The sequence below is a fragment of the Vidua macroura genome (assembly GCF_024509145.1).
Source record: "Vidua macroura isolate BioBank_ID:100142 chromosome W unlocalized genomic scaffold, ASM2450914v1 whyW_random_scaffold_74, whole genome shotgun sequence".
NCBI lineage: Eukaryota > Metazoa > Chordata > Aves > Passeriformes > Viduidae > Vidua > Vidua macroura.
Genome location: NW_026530539.1, coordinates 1,937,492 through 1,959,011, shown reverse-complemented (window position 1 = coordinate 1,959,011; position 21,520 = coordinate 1,937,492). Strand labels below are relative to the sequence as shown.

The 21,520-nt window shown below is 37.6% G+C and overlaps 1 protein-coding gene across 2 annotated transcripts in view; it reads left to right on the top strand.

Moving 5' to 3' along the window:
- Positions 1-21,520, top strand: part of LOC128822770 (protein C18orf25-like) — a 78,389-nt gene that overhangs the window by 20,562 nt on the left and 36,307 nt on the right. The gene's annotated exons all lie outside the window — the stretch shown is intronic.

Genomic DNA, 21,520 nt, shown 5'->3' with positions numbered 1-21,520 from the left:
TTTTTCCTTTAAACAATTTTGAATTTGACCATGCAAATTAACTCTAAATGAAATTGGCATGAGAGCAAGTTGGGGAATCAATATTTATTTCTATGTAAACACTTTTTTTGAAAGAAGAAAAAGGTTTTTAAAAATTCAAATATAATAGAAAAATATTGGCATTTCACCAGTATTGTGCTTTTTACAACTCAGAAAACTCTGAAGTGAAATAAGGGTGACTCATGTTTCAGGCTTTCAGAAGAATCTGTTGAAAATGTGTTGCAGCTCACTTTGTTAAAAAAAAAGGGGAAAAAAAGAGATTTTTTTTTTTAATATGAAGAAATCCAAAGGGGACAGCACAGTGTGTATGTATGAGGGACTCTCAAGCAGGTTACTTCCTCTCAAGAACTGTACATAGACCTTGGAAAAATCATCTTGCAAGGGATAAATTTGGTTCAAGTAAATCAGGATGACGCTTATATAAGAACAGGGGAAAAAAATAGTCCGTTAAGAAGGATTTTCTGTAATATACTCATTTGGAAATGTCAGTAAGCATAACAACATGGAGGAATACACCATTGCTAGTTAGAATGAAGATGCAACATATCTCCTTAAATTATTGTTATCTTGTCAGACTTACTAAATTAAATAACTGTAGATTTGGTTATTATTTAGATGATACTTAATAGATCACATAGACAGTGTTGGGGCATTTCTTAAGTGCTGTTTTGCAGGAGGTAGTTTTGAAAATAAGATGTGAATCTTGGCTTCTGACCCCTTTTGTAATTGCAAATTTCTTTGTGTTTTGACTTGGCATAACTTTAAAAAAATATAGAGTTGTAAGTTTACAGATAGCAAAGAGACCAGTTAGATAAATGCTAATATTTTTAATATAAAATGCATTTTTATTAGGCTTGATTTTTTTTTAACCCTGAAAACCACAAATAAAGAAAAGATTGAATAAGGCTTGTTATAAGAACTGCAAGGGAAGCATTTGAAACACTGATTTGCTGCTACTGTAAATTGTAGATGTACTATGAATTATGCCTTTTAAAAATAGTATTGCAGGGTACTATATATTTCAATACCTAGTTTCTTCAGTTTGCAAAACAATTTTATCAACTTTGACCATGCTAGTTCATTCTTAACTTTAAAAACCTGGCTAGGTTGTCTCACATACCATCATCAATAGTTTTTATTTAAATTGCAATTAAAACTTACTCAATGTTACTTAGAGGTGTCTGTTCATAAGCCTGTGGAAATTGGAAAGACTGTCATTTAGTTACTTGATTTATGGATAAGACCCTTGACTAAAGATGAACAGTATCATATTGGATGTTCAATACTAGGAGTATATGAATGGAAGGAAAATTTTTTTTTTTCAGGGAGGAAAAAGACATTGAATATGTGGATATTCTCAGCTCAGTTAGAGAGAAAGAGAAAGGTTTTCTAACCAGGCAAGAGCCTGGGAAACAGTTGGGAAAGAATGTAAATAATTCTCTAATCTATCTTGTTATTCACATTGTTTATAGATATGCTCTGCCACTGTGCGTCATTCACTGTACACCAATGGTGTGACATGTTTTTACTCTAAGACCAATGAAATTAGGCTTCTCGATGTCCTCTATATATAGAGCGGTGTATTTGAAATAAATCAGAGCTCATTTTCTTTGCCTTCTGATCTGGAGTTCTCTGTTCCCGTCCTGCTCGACAGCGACATGAATATATAAAAGGAACCCCATTTTAGGAAAAAGGTACCATTTTACATAATTATTTTAGTTAAAATGCAGTCAGAGGAATGTTAACTAGTTACTATAAAGTATATATTTATTTTTGAGTAGAAGACATGACTGCTAAATTTCCAGCCTGTCTGATAGGTAAACAGATGGGGGTTTAATAGAATATTTTTGGCCCCTGATGGATAGTGTTGCTGCTGCTTGGAAAAAAAGATGATAGTCCTGGGTTTTGTTTAGCTGTTACTGAAGGTCTTATATATACCCCATTTATATAGCTCCAAAAAAAGAATGTGTTGTTTAAGCAATACTGTAATTTAATGTACACACTGAAATCCCCCCAAAAATATTTAGTGCCTTATATTTTTATTAGTAAATATTTGGTTAGGTTGTGCAATGATTTCTCTCATTCTTAGGCTATTTTCTAGTATTCTTAAGCTAGAGGATCCCACAAGTTTCATATTTATATATTAAATTGTAAAGTTCTGTAGCTGCTTTGTGTATTTTAATATGATGCTTGTCTTGTTTCAGAATTACCTTAGGTAATGTTTGTGTGTTTGGATGGCATGCACATATTGTTTATTATTCCTCAAACGGGTACAAAGCCTCTGGGTTTTTTCTGGTTTTATTGCTTCCTAGATGATTCCTGAGTGAACTCTAAACATAAAAATATAGATACTGCTGCCTTTTGTTATTGATATGTAGAGTAAGGTAATGAGGATGGCCTTTTCTTCTTGCTGCTAAAGTTCTTTCTGATAATCCCAAAGCCAGTCATTTTAACCATCATTTTGATGGATAGAAGGAAGGAGAACAATATCCTTCCAACTATGCCCTGTTTTCTGCCTTGCCTAGGATTAATGCTAGGAATGCTGCACAGCTGGTGGCTCCTGTGAGGAAGGGCACATTTCTAGTTGTGAGGTTGATCACTCCTACATGTCATGTGTATTAACCCTGTGATGGAGCTGTGTCCATCAGACCTAACAGAGGTTGTTTTTACCTCATATATTAGCATAGCATTCACATATCTTTTCATGCTTGTGTGTTTTTATTTTCTTCATTGGTGTTTGTGTTTTCCAAAATTAGACCAAGAGCTTTGGGCTTAGCTACTTTGGATGCTGCAGTCACTATATCAGCCTTTATCTTTCTCTCATGTAGAATTTTGTCTGTGTTTAACAGTCTGTTATAAAAAGGTTCAAGTATGTAAGTACAATATGCATAATTATTCAGATTTACAGTTAATAGTATTTTGGATCGCAGCTTAACAGAACTAAACATGTTATTGTATGATGTTTTTTGACACCTTCAGTTGAATTAAAAATAGAAATTGCAAGGGAATTGGACTAATTTAGTTTATTTATAAAATAAAACCTTTGACAGAATTGTCTTAGAATTCTAGAATAAAAATAATTTTGAAGCCAAAATGTCTATTATAACCTCAGTGAGTGTAAAATTTTTTTTACAGTAATACTGTTGGCTGATATTTCCTAATTCCTCCCCAATTGTCATATCTAAGGGACAGCATTAGAAAAGTTGTTTTCTTGAGTTAGCATGCCTTAATAAGCAATAATATGTTCTTACTTAATGATATCTTATCAAATGGCCTCAATGTCTTTAAAGCTGGCTTCAGTCGTGCTGAGGGATCTGGAGGAGCGACCAGGGAAATTCCAGGATTGCTTGACAGGGGCACCATGTGGGATAGGAACTGCATAGGCAATGTCCTGGAAGAGGCCATGAACTGCTTTGCCGAGATGCAGAGGCAGACAGAGGAGAAATTTCGCATGTGGATAGAAAAGCTAACTCATCTTGACACGGACGAAGAAAGCAAACAACAACTGGAGCCCAGAGAACCTAAAATTCAACTAGTTGGCCAAAGAACCCCCCCCTACCACACAGTCAGGAGCTTTCATACAGATGCCTGATAGCCAAGTACTTCCACAGCAGTTGTTTAATTTTTACATGGGCTATCAAAATGTCAATGCTACGTTAGAGTTTCCAGCGACTTTTAATAACAGTTTTCTATCTATCTTTTCAGAGAATGGGAATATTGCAGAGCCTGATCTGAATCAATCATAAACTGGAAAAAAAAAAAAAATCTCGTCTTTGCAATTTTGATGTTACTTTGGATTATGCTAAAAATAAGGATTCCTTTTCTCTCCATATGTTTGTTTTGTTTTCTCTTTTGGGTTTTAATACCATGGCTTTTTGGGTTTTTTTGGTTCTTCATTTTATAAAGAATATATATATTGTTTAAAAAAATCCTCAGTATACTCACATGCATGTGTCAGCACACACATATAAACACCTTTAAAGATATGTAGGAGAAACCACCCTAAGCTTTCATCATGAAACTTGAGAAAATATAACTTAAAATCCTTGTTTAGATACCCCAAAATCAGTAGAGCTATGTTTACTACAGTAGGCACATTCATCCAGATGGTCCATTTGCATGTTAAAACATTTATATAAGTACCAGACTAGATACAAACTCATAACATTTTCTTAACTATGTTTACTTCTGAGTTTTTCAGCTTGAACATGTCATACATTAGTGTTCTTTTTCATTTTAGGCAGAAATAATAAATAAGCTTACTTTTAAGATTTAGCTATATATAACAAATGTGCACAACTGATTTTTTTTCCTCCCATTTAGTGGTTAATTTTCTGTCCAAAGTTTTTATTAATTTCTGCTGTGTTGCACATGGCATATTTATGGAAGCAGCTGTCTTATATTGTGTGCACAAATAGGCACATGTACACATATATATGTGTTTGGTTTGGGTGGAAGTAATCTCTCGTTTTAGGTGTTTAGTTTGCTGCTCCCTGAATCTCCTCCTGAGTCAATGGGAAGAGAGAAGCACCTACAGAGGATACCTTCTGGCAGTCTTTCTCTTGCATTAGTTGTCTAAACCTTCCTTATCGACAGTTTAAAATAGATAACTTCTGGCTGAAATGAGGTGAGATAAATCACACCCAACTGCATGTGCATGCATGACCTGTGCACACAAAGTACTTCTGCTTTCTTTCTGTTTATGCAATCAAACTGCATCCTTCATGCTAGAAAAAAATAGTCTTGTCAGTCCTAAGATAAGCAGCTGTCAGTAGATGGATTGAGCCTTGGCACAGGATGTTAGAGGAAGTCCTGACAGTCAGGTAAATAAACTGCAGTGGTCTGGAGATTGCTGGTCTGGGTCAGACAGCAAGAGCTTCTTCTGAACCATGTTTGAATGCCACTGAAATAATTATTTATTTGTGATGGAGAATGCCAGAACATTCGTTTCATTTAATTAATGCAAAAACTTGCTATTGTATGGATCTTTTTATACTAATAGTTATCCTGAATAGACAGGCTTGACACTGTGATGTTTAAAGTTGGATTAATTTAAACTATATATTAGAATTCTTTATTTAATTCTTACTATTATCACTATACGCTGGGATTTTATTGGTTACCTTTCCATTGAGACCTATCTTCATGTCAAATAACTTCTCTGTAGCTGCCAAAAATGTATATTTTTCATCAGTTAAACTTGCTAAAAGTTTCTAATGTAAATTAAATCAGAATTTTAGTAATGGAAATTGAAAATCTTTATAGACATAGTTTAAGTAAAGAGAATGCTATATGTCTCCATAAACACTGTTATTTTGCTTTTTGAAAGAGACACTTTTTCCCTAATTATTTTAATGTTATTCCTTTTCTTTCTATTGGAAATATCCACTGTATCTTCTGTAGGTCTGATTTTTTTTTTTAATCTCCCTGAAGTCAGTGGGAGTTTTTTCATCAATTTATATTGGGGTTTGGATCAAACATGTAACAGAAACTCAAGAAATTATTTTTTATCAGTATATTGACACTGGCGTTTTTACATTATTCTTGGCCTAGACGTACTTTTATTTTAAGTATGTGATGCCTTCATTAAAAAAAATGAGATTAGAGAGCTATATTATTTTCAGAGTAACTGTTTGAAAGACTATGCAGGAGATAATTTTTAAGTACTGGAATGATTTCTTGCCAGATTACCTTCATGTATAATTTTGATAAAGATTTTGATATGAGCTTGTGTCTTGGTTTGAAAAGACAGGTGTCTGCTAAGGAATGCAGGAGCCTCCCCTGAAATGGAAAATGTAAAGCCCCTCCCTCCGAATTGTTATAATTTTGAAATTAAGGGTCTCTCAGGCAAAGTTATGGGAGCTGGAATAACAGTTCTTTATTAGGGAAGAAAAAAAAATAATATAAACAATGTAGTAATACAAAACAACACTGACAGAGTCAGAATATGATCTGACACCCTGTTGGTCAGGGTGTTGGTAGCAGTCCAATTGAAATGGTGGCTGCAGTCCTCCTGGAGTGATAGATGTGGTTCTGTTGAAGCAGTGATCCTGTAGAAGGGTGTAGTCTTTCACTGAAGATCTAGTGGTGGTGTAGATAGGCCTTGTCTTCCTCTGGGAATCCAGTGGAGAAGGCTGCCCTGGTGTCCCAAAATATCAGATTATATCCAGGAAGGAATGTTTGGCTCCTCCCCCTGGGCAGATCATCTCACAATGGGATGATGTAATTTTTATCAGTCATGCAGTGAGACTCAATGGCCCATTAACAGAAGATATTTCCCGGAGGGAGGATTGGTTTGTGGAAGAGATAAAGAAAACTGCCCAATTAACAGAAGATAACTGCCCCACCTCTAAAAGATAGCAAAGAGAATATACACTTATCTTACAATCCAGGACAGCTTGTTAGAAAAATCCCTTGTCTAATATTGTGTGCATTTCAGGTAAAAGTTAAGCTATTCTATGTTTGATTGTAATTTAATAAACTTGTCCTCATCTCTTTAACATTTAATATCCTTCAGGGTAGATTATTTGCTGATATATATGAAAAAAATAAATGCTTCTGGTGTTCAAAGATTAAAGATATATCTATAAATACCTTTATGATGATGATAAGAGCAGCATATTTTAAAGCATGACAACTTTACAAGTGTTCCCATGCATGTAGAACCACCTTTTTTCGGTGACTGCTTTCTTTCAATGTGTAAGAGTCCCTGTCCTGGCTTAGGAATGGTATTCTCCAATTTAGTGTTCACACTGAAACCACTCCAAAACACTTGCTGCTTGCTCACAGAGAATTGGAGGAACAAAAGCTGAAGATCATGGGTTGAGATAAGAACCATTTCCTGGAAACAGCAGTGAGATAAGAAAATGAACAGTAACAGCTACAATATTAATAACAAAAGTGTACTAGAATGGCGAGTGATTCACTGTGCAATTGCTCACCACTGTACCACCAACAGAGCCTGACAACATGTAACTGCTGCAGCATTACCCCAACCCAGAAGGGACCCCTTTCCCCATTCCCAAAAAACTTGTGTGAAGGAGTATGGAATAACCTCCTGGTCCTAGCCATGCCCCATCCTGGCTACTGTAAAAATTAACCCTGTCCTGGACAGAACCCAGACATTATCCAGTGCTTATTCTACACCATCTATGTCATACCCAGATCCTACACCTTCCAACTATATACATATGCACACATGTATATATATATATATATATATATATATACATATATACATATACAAGCACAGGTGACATTTCCATAGTCAATGGCTGTTCCCTCCAAGATGTTTGTTGAGTTTATTTAGTCCATGACTGTGGGTTCTATCCATCCTAGATGTCTTTGTGGGCAGAAGGGCTTGTGAGTTGTTGGCTGGTTGCTGTATCACGAATTCATGACTGGTGTATCTGGAGCAGTCCCTCTTCATTGTCCATGGTAGTTATCACATACAGCGGCAGTGCCATTCCTCAACCAATATTATACAATTCAACATTGCTGACTGTTCTCACCCAAAAATCAAATCCCCTTGAGATATACATTGTATTTCCCTGTCCCTCTGCATTACCCACCCAGGCCCTCGAGCAAAAACAATCCCACAGATGGGTTTGCCTTTGCTTGAGGCAGGACTAATCCAAACTGTCTTCCCTAACACATTCCTCATATATACCATGAGGACTTCATCCCCTCCTATGGCACGTGGCGGTTTTGATTGGGCAGGGCCAGCTCAATTGGCAGCGCCTCTAGTGTTAACTGACCAGGTGGCCTTTACTATATGTAGATCCCAATGTTTGGAGGTTCCCTCACCCATTGCTTTCAGTGTGGTTTTTAACAGTCCATTGTACTGTTCAATTTTCCCAGAAGCTGGTACATGATAAGGGAGTATGATGCACCCACTCATTCCTGTGCTCTCTGCCCAGGTGTTTATGAAGCTATTTTTGAAATGAGTCCCATCATCTGACTCAGTTTTTATGGGGTGCTATGTCACTGCAGGACTTGCATTTCAAGGCCCAAGATGGTGTTTTGGGCAGTTGTGTGAGTCACAGGATGTGTGTCCAGCCATCCAGTGATTGTTTCCAACAATGTAAGCACATAGTGCTTGCCTTGGCAGGTTTGTGGGAGTGTGATGTAATGAATCTGACAGGCCTCCCCATATTTATATTTTGACTATTGTCCCCCCCATACCACACAGACGTTACCTGCTTGGCCTGCTTGATTGCAGTGCATGTTTCACAGTTATGAATAACTTGAGAGTGGTGTCCATGGTTAAGTCCACCCCTTAGTCACAAGCCCATCTGTATATTACATCTCTTCCCTGATGACCTGAGGCATCATGGGCCCACTGAGCCAGAAATAGCTCACCTTTATGTTGCCAGTCCAGATCTACCTGAGACACTTTATTCTTGGCAGCTGGATCTACTTGTCTGTTGTTGCGATGCTCCTCATTAGCCCTACCCTTAGGTATGTATGCATCTACATTATGGACTTTGACAGCCAACTTCTCTACCCAGGCAGTGATCTCTTGCCACAATTCAGCAGCCCAGATGGGTTTTCTTCTGCACTGCCTATTGGTCTTTTTCCATCGGTCCACCCACCCCTACAGAGCATTTGATACCATCAACAAGTCAGTGCAGAGATGTAGTGTTGGCCATTTCACTCATTCAGCTGGAGCCAGCTGGATGTCTTTCAGCTCTGCAACCTGACTTGATCTGCCTTTGGGACAGTTTGTGATGATCTCCAAGATCCCAAGGCAGTTAGGATTTCCTATCTGAGATTACTGTGTGATCAGTGATCCACTTAATCCATGAAGCACCAGTGGCATGATGTGTGGAAGGGACTTTCCCTTTGAACATCCAGCCCAGCAGTGGCAGTCAGGGTGCCAGGGGGAGCTGTGCTTTGGTGCCAATCACTTCTGAAGCAGCTTGAATCCGTTCATCAACTGCCAGTATCTCTTTTTCAGCTGGGGTTTAACAGGCTTTGGATTCATTGTATCCCTGACTTCAGAATCTGAGGCCATGTTCGAGTTTCCCTGGGTACTTCTTTTCAGAGACTCCAGGAAGGACCATTCTCCCCATCTGTCGAGTAGAGCATGTGCTTCGCATCCTGTCCTGACTGGCCCAAGGGCTACTGCGTGAGCAATTTCCTGTTTAATTTGTTCAAAAGCTTGTTGCTGTTCAGGATCCCACTTGAAATCGTTCTTATTCTGGGTCACATGATACACAGGTCTGTTCTTACTGAAGTTCCAGCATGTCCAGCACAGAGGGACTCAGTGATGGTGTGACTTTGTTCAGGCCACGATAGTCCACTGTCAGCCTCCACTCTCCAGTGTACTTATGCACTGGCCATATAGAACTACTGAAGGGTGAATGAGTCTTGCTGACCAATCTCTGGCTCTCCAGTTCACAAATCATCTCATGGATGAGAGTCCAAGTTAGTGTGGTGTTGTCAATGGTGCAGTGTTGTGGTAGTGATTGGTACCTGTTGTTCTTGGAGCCTCAGCAGTCCCACAGCAGAAGGGTCCTCTGAGAGACCGGGCAAGGTATTAAGCTCTCTAATTTCCACTGCCTCCACAGCAGCTATCCCAAAAGCCCCACAATACCCTTTTGGGTCTTTGAAATACACTCTCCTGAGGTAATCTATGCCAAGGATGCACGGAGCCTCTGGGCCAGTCACAATGGGGTGGTTTTGCCATTTGTTCCCTGTCAGGCTTACTTCGGCTTCCAGTACAGTCAGCTGTTGGGATCCCCCTGTCACCCCAGAAACAGAGATTAATTCTGTCCCTACATATCTCAATGATATCAGGGTACATTGTGCACTAGTGTCAATTGAAGCCTTATACTCCTGTTGGTCTGGTGTGCCAGGCCATCAGATCCACACAGTCCAATAGATCTGACTGTCCCTTTTGTCCACCTGGCCAGAAGCAGGGCCCCTCTTGTTCTGATCTGATACATGGGGTCGTGGGTTGGAGACAGACACCCAACACAACACCGGTGGGTCATCAACAAACAGCCATGAGTTTAATATGGCTGCCCCTTTTGTAGGGCTTTGGATTTCCCGGACTCAGATAGTTGATTGGATGAGACCTCTCTCCACCCAGCTCTCTCTGGCCAGTGGTGTATCTGCATCTCAGCTAGAACAGGGTTGGCTGAGGTCTTTGATTTGGTTTGAATCCAACCTATCCCCGCCTTATCCGAGGACTTGTTTTCTTCTAGGTTGGTTGAGTTTAGGGGGCAGCTTCAGATCAGCTGCAATGCGACAACACTGGTCATAGTACTCGTTGCTCACTTCATGTAAATATGCACTGGAGGTCCCTTCAAGAGGATCTGAAGTAACATCAGCCCTTTTTTCTGTCTGAGGACTTGCCCACTAGAAACTGCATTTATCCCCTGAAGAATTTCCTGCAGCCAGGTCACCAGGGGCTCACCTGATTGGTGACTGAAATCTTTTTGCATGTCTTGCAGCTCACTCAGGGATAAGGATTGGACTATTATCTCTGACTCTGCCTCTTCCTCCTGTTGTGAGGGCCCTACTTTCTCTTCATCCCCCACTAAGCAAACTGATTTGGTCTTGGATTTCTTCTGTATAGGAGTGACTGCTACTGGTACAGGTTGTTCCTCTGGTTCAGCTGCAGTTTGAGTTGCCACAGTGACTGTTGGTCTGCTTTTCTCCTCCTCCCTCTGAGGGTTCTGTCTAGTATTGAGCCATATCCAATAAATAGTAGCCAGTGCCCAGCATGTTGCATAACTTCATGCCTCTCTGGAATTTCCACATAATTTTCCTTTCACATATTTTTTCACTTTAAGAAGATCTTGTAGTTGTTCAGGGGTGAATTTCCAGACTATCAGAGAAGTCCTCCAAATACTGGCCCATGTCCTCCCACATTCCATACCACCTATGACTATCCACCTTTGAGGCAGATCTTTGAATGACCTCCCTAGAAATCTCTTTTGTGACTCTAAATGGGGTGTGGACCTCACTGAGGAGACCTGGCAGACTTACCAACAATAACATGCTTTCCTTAACATTCAAAGGAAATTGAAAATTCTCAGAACCTTTTCTACCAGGCCTGAAGGAGGAAAAGGGGGTGAAAGGCTGGGGAAAATCATCCTTCCCTGTTCCCTCCACAGACTGGGTATGATTATTAATGCACTCCCAAAAGTAGTGCCTGAAGTAAGGGTAGGAGAGCAGCACTGAATACACATCCCAAATGACACTCATTGCCTTTGATGTTATCATGTCATAAAGTGATATCCCACAGTACAGCAACAAAGCAATCCTGATCCCTTCTCTCCCTGCTCTGAAAAAGACCACTGTGGATGGGCGCATTGCATATACAAGGAATATATACAGGATTAGGTTCCACAATCATGTGAACAGACCAAGCAACACTGTGACCAGTGGTTCATTGCCTCATACAACAGATGCTTAGATCAAATTTGTTTCCAACCTGCTCTAGGCAGACCTGTTGCTATCTCAACCCTTTGTGCCTCACATTGGGCACTAAATAAGGCTGTCATGGTTTAGGAATGGTATTCTCCAATTTAGTGCTCCCACTTTCTCACTCCCCCTTCCCTCTCCTCTGCTGGTCTGGAGAAGAGAATTGGAGAAACAAAAGGTAAAGATTACAGGTTGAGATAACAATTTCCTGGAAACAACATAAGGAACAGTAACAGCAACAATATTAATAACAAAAGTGTTCAGGAGAGGTGAGTGATTCACATGCAAATGCTCACCACTGTACCACCAACAGAGCCTGACAATACCCAGACCTTTGTCTGGTCTGGGAAGGTCCCTTCCCCGGGAAGGGGCCCCTTCCCTCCTTCCCAGAAAATGACACTGAGGTGGTATAAAGTAACCTTCTGGTCCTAGCCATGCCCAGTCCCGGCTACTGCAAAAATTAACTCTGTCCTGTCTGGAACTAGGACAGCCACTTAACTCAGTATGTGTAAAAGCATGCCTTTAATCTTGTTTATAAAATATTATATATGGAGCAATTAGGTATTTGTAAACAAATTGTGTAAGGAGATCAGTTTAACTTATCTCTCAGACTGAAGCACCTTTGTATATGGATCTCATAAATGGATAACAGCTTTGTTCGGAATGTAGCCAGTGAAATTTCTGCCAAGCTTCAATGTCTCAGGTAGTCTTTAAAAAAATTGTAATCATTCTGTGTATTAATAGATAAAATTTGGATTTGGTTAGTAAGAGTCAAAATTTAAAACCTTTTAATTTCATCAATTTCAGTTAATTGTTTATTTCAGTGCAAGCAACTTTGAATGTGAACGAACAAGCAGAGGATGACAGCAGCTGAGCATAGATTTGAAAGTTGTGCTCTTTCCAGGATAAAATTATCCCAAGGTACCCAGAAGACTGAGGGAATGGTTCATATTAGATATAATTTAAACTTAATTTCCCCATAAAACCTATCTAGTGTTAAGAACACTTGTGCAAGATCAATGGTTGTAAATGGTAAATATTAATTTCTTTGGTCACTCTTTTCACTTGCCTCAAAACTGGAGCCAGGTCTTCAGCTATCATAAATCAGCTCCTCTGAAATGAAAAGTGTGTGTTGATTTACACAGTTGAATATCTGGTCCATGAGCTTGTTTTCCATGTGAAGCAGTATGCTTCTCCCTCTGCGAACTGAGAGGGGAACCCCACCTTTCTGTTGTTGTTCAGGTGTAGTATAATCTACCTGATGAAGGATTTGGCAAGCTGTGCCATTAAACAGGAACATCTCTTTTCTTGCTTTGTATTGTGAATTTGAGAGATTCAGAGCCCTGAAGAAACCAACCTTCAGATACCAATAGTAGTGATGAGTGTGTATTTTCAATAAGTGTGCGACAGACTTTAGCATCTCTTTGAGAAAACAGATTCCCAATACATATTTTCAGATTATTGGTTTTTTTTCTTCTGGGAATTCTTTTGCTATATTAAATGCAGCCATATGTTTGTCATGATTTCCATTATAAGGTCTTATTTTTAAAGGACTTTGACTATGAATTTTTGGGAAGTTAAAATTGCTTCAGCTGAAATTTTCATATACATTTTAACCTCATCCATTCTGTATTTCATTAAATCAGTCTGACTTATTTTAAGATTATCAGAAGGAAACTCTCCTACTTTTCAACTCAGTTACATTTTGAATGTATGTTTATGCTCACATCTCAAGAAATTACTTGAAAACCACCAAATGTAACAAGTAGAGGAGAAATCAGTAGGTTTTCACAGATGTGGAGAATCACAGATGATAAAGTTTCTCTAATTTCCCTAGGTTTTATACTTCATAATGGAGTAAAGAAACACTATTTTCTTTAAAGAATTTTACTTGTAGTTTCAAAGATTAAATACATTGAGTCAGATCACCTGGTGTAATTCTGGTGTATTCCTAGAGGTCAGAGAATCACAGAATAGTTTGGGTTGGAAGGGACCTTAAAGACCATCTATTTCCAACCCCTCTGCCATGGACAGGGACACTTTCCACTAGACCTGGTGGCTCCAAGCCCCATCCAACCTGGTCTTGAACACTTCCTGGGATGGGGATTGACAACTTCTCTGGGCAACCTGTTCCTATATTGTAATTTTTAATATTGAATTACATGTTTTCTAATGTGGCAGCTGTTTCAGCATAGGAGTAACAGGACACCTGTACCACTCTGGAGTTAGGATTTTGCAGCAGGTGAAACACAGCTTCCTTTGCAAAAGAAAAAAAGCCTTTACATAAAGGCTTCATTTAAATGTCTATAAATGTCAAACTGACAGCTCAGTAAATGAAAAATTAAAGGATTTTATCCTAGAATTTGACTATTTTCAGGAATCCTAGAAAGTCCAGGGGCTTTAATCTGCAGTGGTTTTGCAGGCTTGGCTGCATGTTCTTTCCCAGGCATTTGTGCTGCTTCCCTCCCTCAAGTGGGGTTTGGCAAGCAAGGTCTTTAGGACGTTCTACCCTTCACACTTTTTAAAAATCTGAATATCTGGAATTTTGCTTCAAACATCTGAATTCTCAAGTTTTATTTAGAAAAAACATTGAAGTAAAGGCAGTGAAACTTTTTTCAGTTTTTCCATTGCAAAACATAACTGAGCAAGGAAAAAAAGTAAAAATCTTAAACCTTTCATATATACTACACTTCAGTATAATTTTTGACAGTATTTTGATGAAATAATTCAGACAGAAATATACATCTCTATTTTTTTAAGTTCACAGTGTCTTTTGGTGTTTTTGCAGGATAGTTAGGTTATTTTATTTGAGCTGACAGAGTTAAGACTGGAGGACCAATTTTAACTTCAATGAAACAGGATTATATTTGGTAGTTATTTTACAAATTGAAATGTGTTTACTTTCACTGATTTCTTTTGTTAATATATTTTGCCTCTTCTTGTATCCACATACTGTAACTCTCTTTTTTTAAAAAAAGTAATATTTCGAGTATGTTAAGAAATTAAATTCTAGCCCTACTGATGTTAGTAGAAGTTTTTGATTGGTTTTAATGGGGCTAGCATTTAATCTCATTAGAAATTAAACTTATTCTGTAGTTTTTGGTCAGATCCTTCAGATTAATTTCAGGGGAGTCTTTGCCTGATGAGGGTGTATAAATCAGACCAGTTGAGTAGATGTTTCTAAAATAATTGGAGTCTGCACTGTGACCACTGCAGTTACATTTGGAAGCAGTAGAACAAATGCACTTTGTAATTTGTACTGTAAAAGCTAAAATATTTGGGCTGATTGATAGAGATAGTACCTTGAAAACATGAAGCTAGAAACCAGTCTTTCTCACAAATTTTGTTAGTCCCATAGTATTAGATCATCAAAATGAAGGCACGTGAAAAATAGGCTTATTAAATTAGAAGCAATTTCAAGCACTCTGTTAAATCTCACCAACTGACAGGAGCAATGGATTAGTCTGGAACATCAAAAGCTTTGCATCAAGGCTGTATCAGTCCTTCCATGGGAAAGTGCAGTTTGTACTTGCAAAAATGTGATGTTTTCTGGAGAGGTGTGTAGGGGGTATGTGTTTGCTGCCTTTTCCTAATGTAAGTGGTATTTACACAGGGAATTTTTTTTAACTGTCATGGCTATGTAAGAGTGTAGGTTGTGATGGTTTCCAAAAACCTCCCGATAGACTTTTGCAAGTAAAACTGGGGAAGAGATCTGTCTAATATATGTTTCCATAATTAATGAATCAGTAAATGGCATCAGGGTAAATAAATCCTGTAATGAGAAATAGAGGCCACTTCTCGATAATTTCAATGCACAGACATATTCCATGTGCCTTTACTTAACACAGTGAAAAAGACTTTATTATATCTTTATATATAATTTGATGAAACAAATCCAAGATATTTTCCATCTAGTTATCAAAAAGCCTGAAAGAATGGATGTTGATCATCAAGACTTGAATTTCTGAGATCTCTTTTGATGTGATATATTAAAAATGATCCAGTCTGAGAACAGATACTCATTTGATAATGTTGTTTTGATTTTATTATTTTATTATGGTTAAAAAAACAAACACAAAACATTTACTGTGTGAAATTAGGGAAAATGGGAGGAAAGTGGGTTCACCAATAAAGTTCACTTTATGATTTTGGAAGGAATGATGTTACACTATTTTTTTTAATGTATTTACAATGTATTCTTTGCCTAACTCTGTACATTTTGAAATGCAACTATTGTAACCTCAAATAAATAAATAAATAAATAATCATCATAATGAAGTGTTTCATGTTGCTAAACAACATTAAAAAAGCACAGATCCTGCCCCCCATCCCCTCATGGGAATTGTTTTAGGGTTCAGCTAGTTTATGCCATTTGAACTGTGCATACTTTATGAAACAGCAGCTCTAGGTCACATTTGAAATAATAACAGGGTTGTATTGCTTATCTAAACAAAAAGGCTGTTAGCCTGTAGTCTTTTATATGAAGCCTTTCTGTTTGGATCAAAGTTACTGATGTGTCTACTGTAAAAATATTTTAGCAAGTCATTTAAGAAGAATCTTCTAGGTTTTGGCACACAAAATATTTCAAATACTGTAATGATCATCTGCTCTTAAAATTTATATAGGTCTTAGACTCCATTACATGTTTTGTGTAATCTTGAAGTAAATGGCGTTATCGCTTAAATTTAAATGTCAAGTGTAATTGAGTGCATTCTTAACTCCTATTATTTTAAAATGTTTCAGTATTTCCTTTTGATATATAAAAATACATCCAATTTAGTTTGAGAGATTGAGACAAAGCAGTACCTATATTCACAGTAAAGATGTAGAGGTGAGGCTGGAAGAAGCTGTGTCTCCTTTGGCTTTCAATTACTTAGGTGCCTCTGTGTGTCACCGTTTTAGCTTTTGCACATTTCATGAAAGCATTCCTAGACACTATTTTTAAGCTCCTCAGTAATTTGAGGGGAGTATTGTTTTCACCAAACCTGCACTCTTCTGCCTGTTAGCTTTGAACAAGCTGCTAATCTCTGCTTGCCTCAGTTTCCCCCATAGGCAAAAGGAGGTTAACAAGTACCTCAGAGGTCTTTGAGATCCTCTAATGGAAAGCTTTCTGTGAGAGTAAAGTGTGGCAATTACTATTGCTAATATTATTGTACCTGTTATGTGTGTTTTAAAGCTTAGTGTGATATTTACACCTAAATAAGTCTCCATGTCTCCTTCATTGTAAACACACTGACGACTCCAGAGGTCAATTCAGACCACCAAAATTAGACTTTTAATTCTGAAATTATTTTAATCAGAATAGCCTTCTGGAGATAACAGTCTTTTTCCTCTACTTGTAGAGAAAACAACCAAGTTTAAATCCCATCCCTAAAGTTGGAATTAATCTTGCTGAACTTCAGATATGTAAAAGTTAGGTGCCTTGGCTAAGGTGGCTGCCTAAGGTCTTTGTGTTTACTGGGGAAGGAGGAGAGATGGTGATGCTCCAGGCTGCAATCTCCAGACTGGGATTACCTTACTCTGAACAACTTGTCTCTGGCTACAGTGGTAGGGAGTTTAGGTGATGATGAGCTTGGCAGAACTTGCCTAAATTTAGGAAAGCTAAAGTAATGATTTAGAGTCAGTCTCATGGAATGGTTTGGGTTGGAAGGGACCTTAAAGACCACCTAGTTCCAACCTCTCTGCCATGGGCAGGGACATCTTCCACTAGACCAGGTTGTTCAAAGCCCCATCCAACCTGGCCTTGAACACTTCCAGGGACGGGGAATTCACAGCTTCCCTGAGCAACCTGTGCCAGTGCCTCACCACTCTCAAAATCAATTCCTGTCCAATATCTAATCTAACCCTGCCCTCTGTCATTTTGAAGCCGTTCCCCCTTTTCCTATCCCTCCATGCCCTGGTCCAAAGTCCCTCTCCAGCTCTCTTGTAGCCTCTTTAGGTATTGGAAGGTGCTCCAAGGTCTCCCTGGAGCCTTGTCCAGGCTGAACAACCCCAACTCTCTCAGCCTGTCTACATAGATTTAAAGGTCTAAATTCCCCATTCAGGTTCTGCTAGCTAATATTTTTTCTGTTTCCTGTGCATTGATACACAGTGGTTGCAGTGCAAAAGTATGGTGCTTCTTATAGAATCACTGCTTTTAACCTGAGATTTTACTGTTAATTCTCCCATTTTACTTGTGTTGCCATTATAATGAAATAAGGGATAATAGGAGCATGGTTCTTACAACACAGTTTAGATCACTGAATGTTGAACTATGGCTCTATGAAAAACATGGTAGCAGATAGCAGATAAGAAATTACTGACTTTTCTATGTTGCAAGCTTAAAATGAAGGTTGATATGTATAGACATGGATTTTTGTGCATGTGACTTCTGATTTAGTTGTCCTGAGTGGAGTTAGTTTTAATGTGTAAATTAAGGGAGAATTGGACACTTGGAAACATTGACCCCAAGCTGACCTCTGCCTCTGAATTCTTTAAAAATAAAAAATGTAGTCTTTCCCTCCCCCTATTAAGATTAAATGTAAACAGCTGGATTTTTCTGCTGGTATTTACTAACTTTCATCTTTGCCTTTTTCAAGCATTTATTGCTTTAGAAGTGAATTATAGCTTACCACCAGGGATATGTACATCTTCCAGCTACCTTTGTTGCCTTTTTCCCAACCTGGAAATGAAACTCGAGATAATTTTAGTAAGGAGACAATATAAGAGTGGATCTTTATTTGAAGGCCTTCAGTGGCACTTATGGAAAGATGTCCACAAAAGCCTATCCCCTCCAGGGATGAGTACATATTTATAGGTTTTAGGAAATTAGCATAATTGATAAAAAGCAACAATTAGGAGGACAAGTGGTGATGCAATTCCCCCCCAGGTCAAGCCCCTTCTCTGGAGTCCCCCCTTCGGCTGTAGCTGTACTTTGTCCATGAAAATGTATCTTGAAGACTTGTTCTCAACCTTGGTTCCCAGGAAGAACCAAGAAAGCACTGGGGCCTTGTACCCCCCAGGGCTTGGAGCTCTGGAATTTGTTTTGTATTTCTGCTTAAGGAAAGGCCATGGAAAAGTACTGGGAAAACTAGTCACTAATACAATAGACTACAGAGCTACAAATATATGTGCAAAGAATATAGAAAACATAGGAAAAAAGGCAAAACCCAAGCCAGCATCACCTTGACTTCTCAAAAGACACGATTTTTCTTAAATAGATTGTTTAAGTTACTGATAAGGGAACCTCCTAATTGTGTTACATTGTTTTGATTCTGGCATGGTTTGTTTTGGTGTGTTTTTCTATCTGTTGAAATCCCATTACAGTAAGTAATTGCAAGGAGTGGCTCTATTGCAAATAAAAGATTATAAAGTTCCATTTTGCTTGTCGTTAATCCTTTTACCTTTTCAACCTGAAAGCATTTTTTCACTTTATTTCCTAACTGAAGCCAATAGTCTTTATTTCTTGGTACCACACATAAACTTTGCATCATGTCACCAGGTGATCACGTAGTTGGCTAAGGAAGTATTATTTATTTCCAAATTTAACTGCTCCTGTCCCATCCTTATAGCACTGAAAAGAAAACAGGCTTTTGGGAACAGAGGATTATTTTTATATGCCTTTGCTGCAACTTTTATCTAGTTGTAGTTCTCTACAACTTATTGTTTGGGCGTTTTTAAACACACATAGGCATTTATTGCTTATTTCTTCTTTTATACATGCTGAGAATCCAGGAACTTCTTGCAGCATCGTGGCTATTGTCTTTGTTGGTCATTTACTTGTGATAGATATGGTTAAAACTGGTGTCGGGCCCTTTTGTTTTCAAATCTGATTCTGAAAGGCAAGGTTGAGAAAAAAATAGATCTCTGCTGTGATTGTTTTGTAAATAAGCAGCTTGGTTTTTTTCCAGATTGGTAAATTGGTGGCTCTTACACTGACAGATGTAATGACAGTATTTAAATTATATTGAAAATATTTTTGTCTGTTTGATGTATACTAAATTGAAGCGGAGTTATACGGTGTTCTGTTTGGAAGTGTGGAAGATACAAGAGTGGAGCTACAGATAACAAGTTTATGCTTGTATTTCCTACTGATGAAGACTTTCACACAAGTTATTTATATGGGTAGGTGATGAGAATATCACTCTGCATGTATATACATTTATAATACATTTTTGCATGATTATACATGTAGGAGTGGTACAATTTTGACTTGAGACTATTGGTGCCTTTTGTCCCAATGCAATTTTATTTGTATAGACATGTCTATCTAAAAATCAAATTTCACTTCTGCTTTTGGAGATCTGAATAAGAAGTGAGAGAAACAAAGACCTGAAGGAACAGTACATAGCTCCTGAAATTTTAGATAACCTATTGAAAAAATGGGCAAATAGTCAATATTGTACTTGACCCTCGTATCTTCTCCACTCGACTGTTTATTTTTATAGCTCACATTATATATGTTCACGTTGAACTCTAATGATAATACTGAAAGACAACATGCCTCTCTATGATTCAGTCCAGTTGTAGCTTATGCATGTAATTTAATCATCGGCTGTCACAAATAATTAACTGAACATGGGCCAGCTTAATTTTTAACTAGGTCTTCCGTTATTTTGTAAGTCTTTTAAAAAGACAAAGATTGCCTTTCAGTTAATTATCATGACTTCTTTTCCAGTCATAATCATCAGCTTTTCATGTTGCAAACAGTTTGATCTTTAATACATTGTCATTTAACTACCCATTTATTTTTGTCAGGACTGTTTTAAGTTTCTAATATAACATCATTTTATTAAATTGTTGTTTTGGAGGCAGGTCTGATTGGAAATATGTTGTGAATTTCTTCATACCTTGTTGCCATACTGATCTTTAGTATGACTTAAGCAATATGGTCGCTCTTCAATGAAGTGTGTTGCTGATCACAAAATAGGCACTTCTGAAAATAGTAAGTTGAATTATGTTTCAGACACCAAGTTACAAAAACCCAAACTAAACCAAAACAAAAGAAACCCCACCCTAAAAACCTCAGGAGAAACAGCTTTTAAGAGAATTAAATTTGAAACTTTTTTCTATTTCATCCTTGATTTTGTTTATGAAGTCTTGGCCCAAAGAGAGTTTTGATTGTCTCATTTGGGGTGTGGGAACTCCAGCCACTTTCATCCACTATGAGTCAATAAGCTGTAGCTGGGGTGAACCATTTGAGTTAAACTGCACATCCTTTCAGAATTATTTTTCCATTCTCTCTGCTTCTACATTAATCTTTGTCTTGAATTTGACTTTTTTTCTGAGCCTCTTCTGTTTCTAGCATGCTTTCCAATTATAAGTGATTTTCATTCATTACAAAGAATATAGTTGGTCCTAACAAAATAGACCAAAAATAGGTTTTTTTTACTCCTCAGGAACATATTTCAGAATCTCATAAGCTATTTTCTCTCCCTTTTTCCTTCTTCACTTTGGTGACCAAAAATGCATATGGTAATCATATTGAATTAAAAGCATATTTATCACTGCACATTATAGTTTTGTTTCTTGTTATCCTTGATTTAAAAAAAAACAACACCAAAAAACATTGCTACTTTGAAAAAATTCCCTGCCCTTGACAGGTAAATGTTATGAAAGGAAAGTTGCCTAATGTTAAATTGATTGTCACTGGATCAGTTATATCAAAAAATTAGTCTTATTCAATCAACCATAATGTAATGTAAGCTCTCACTTGACTTTTGTAAAATTCTCTAGATATTTTGTCTTGCCAAATTTATTGTCCTGTATCTTATTATTTTTTATTTTAAACTGAAGTTTATCCTTTTAAGATTGTAAATATAATGTCATCAGATATGGAGATGTTGGTGTGTTAATGTAAAAGATAATACACAAATAAGTGATAATTTCATAAATGTGTTTTTCTTACATTTGTGTTTTCTGTGTATGCAAAGGTTAAAATGTCTCTTTAATCTCAGAGTATGTTCATTAACTGAAGTTTAATGATTCATATAATGAATGCATCACTATAAACTATAAGCTTCATGTAGGAGATTGTATTAATCCTTAAATTATTGGACTTTGTACT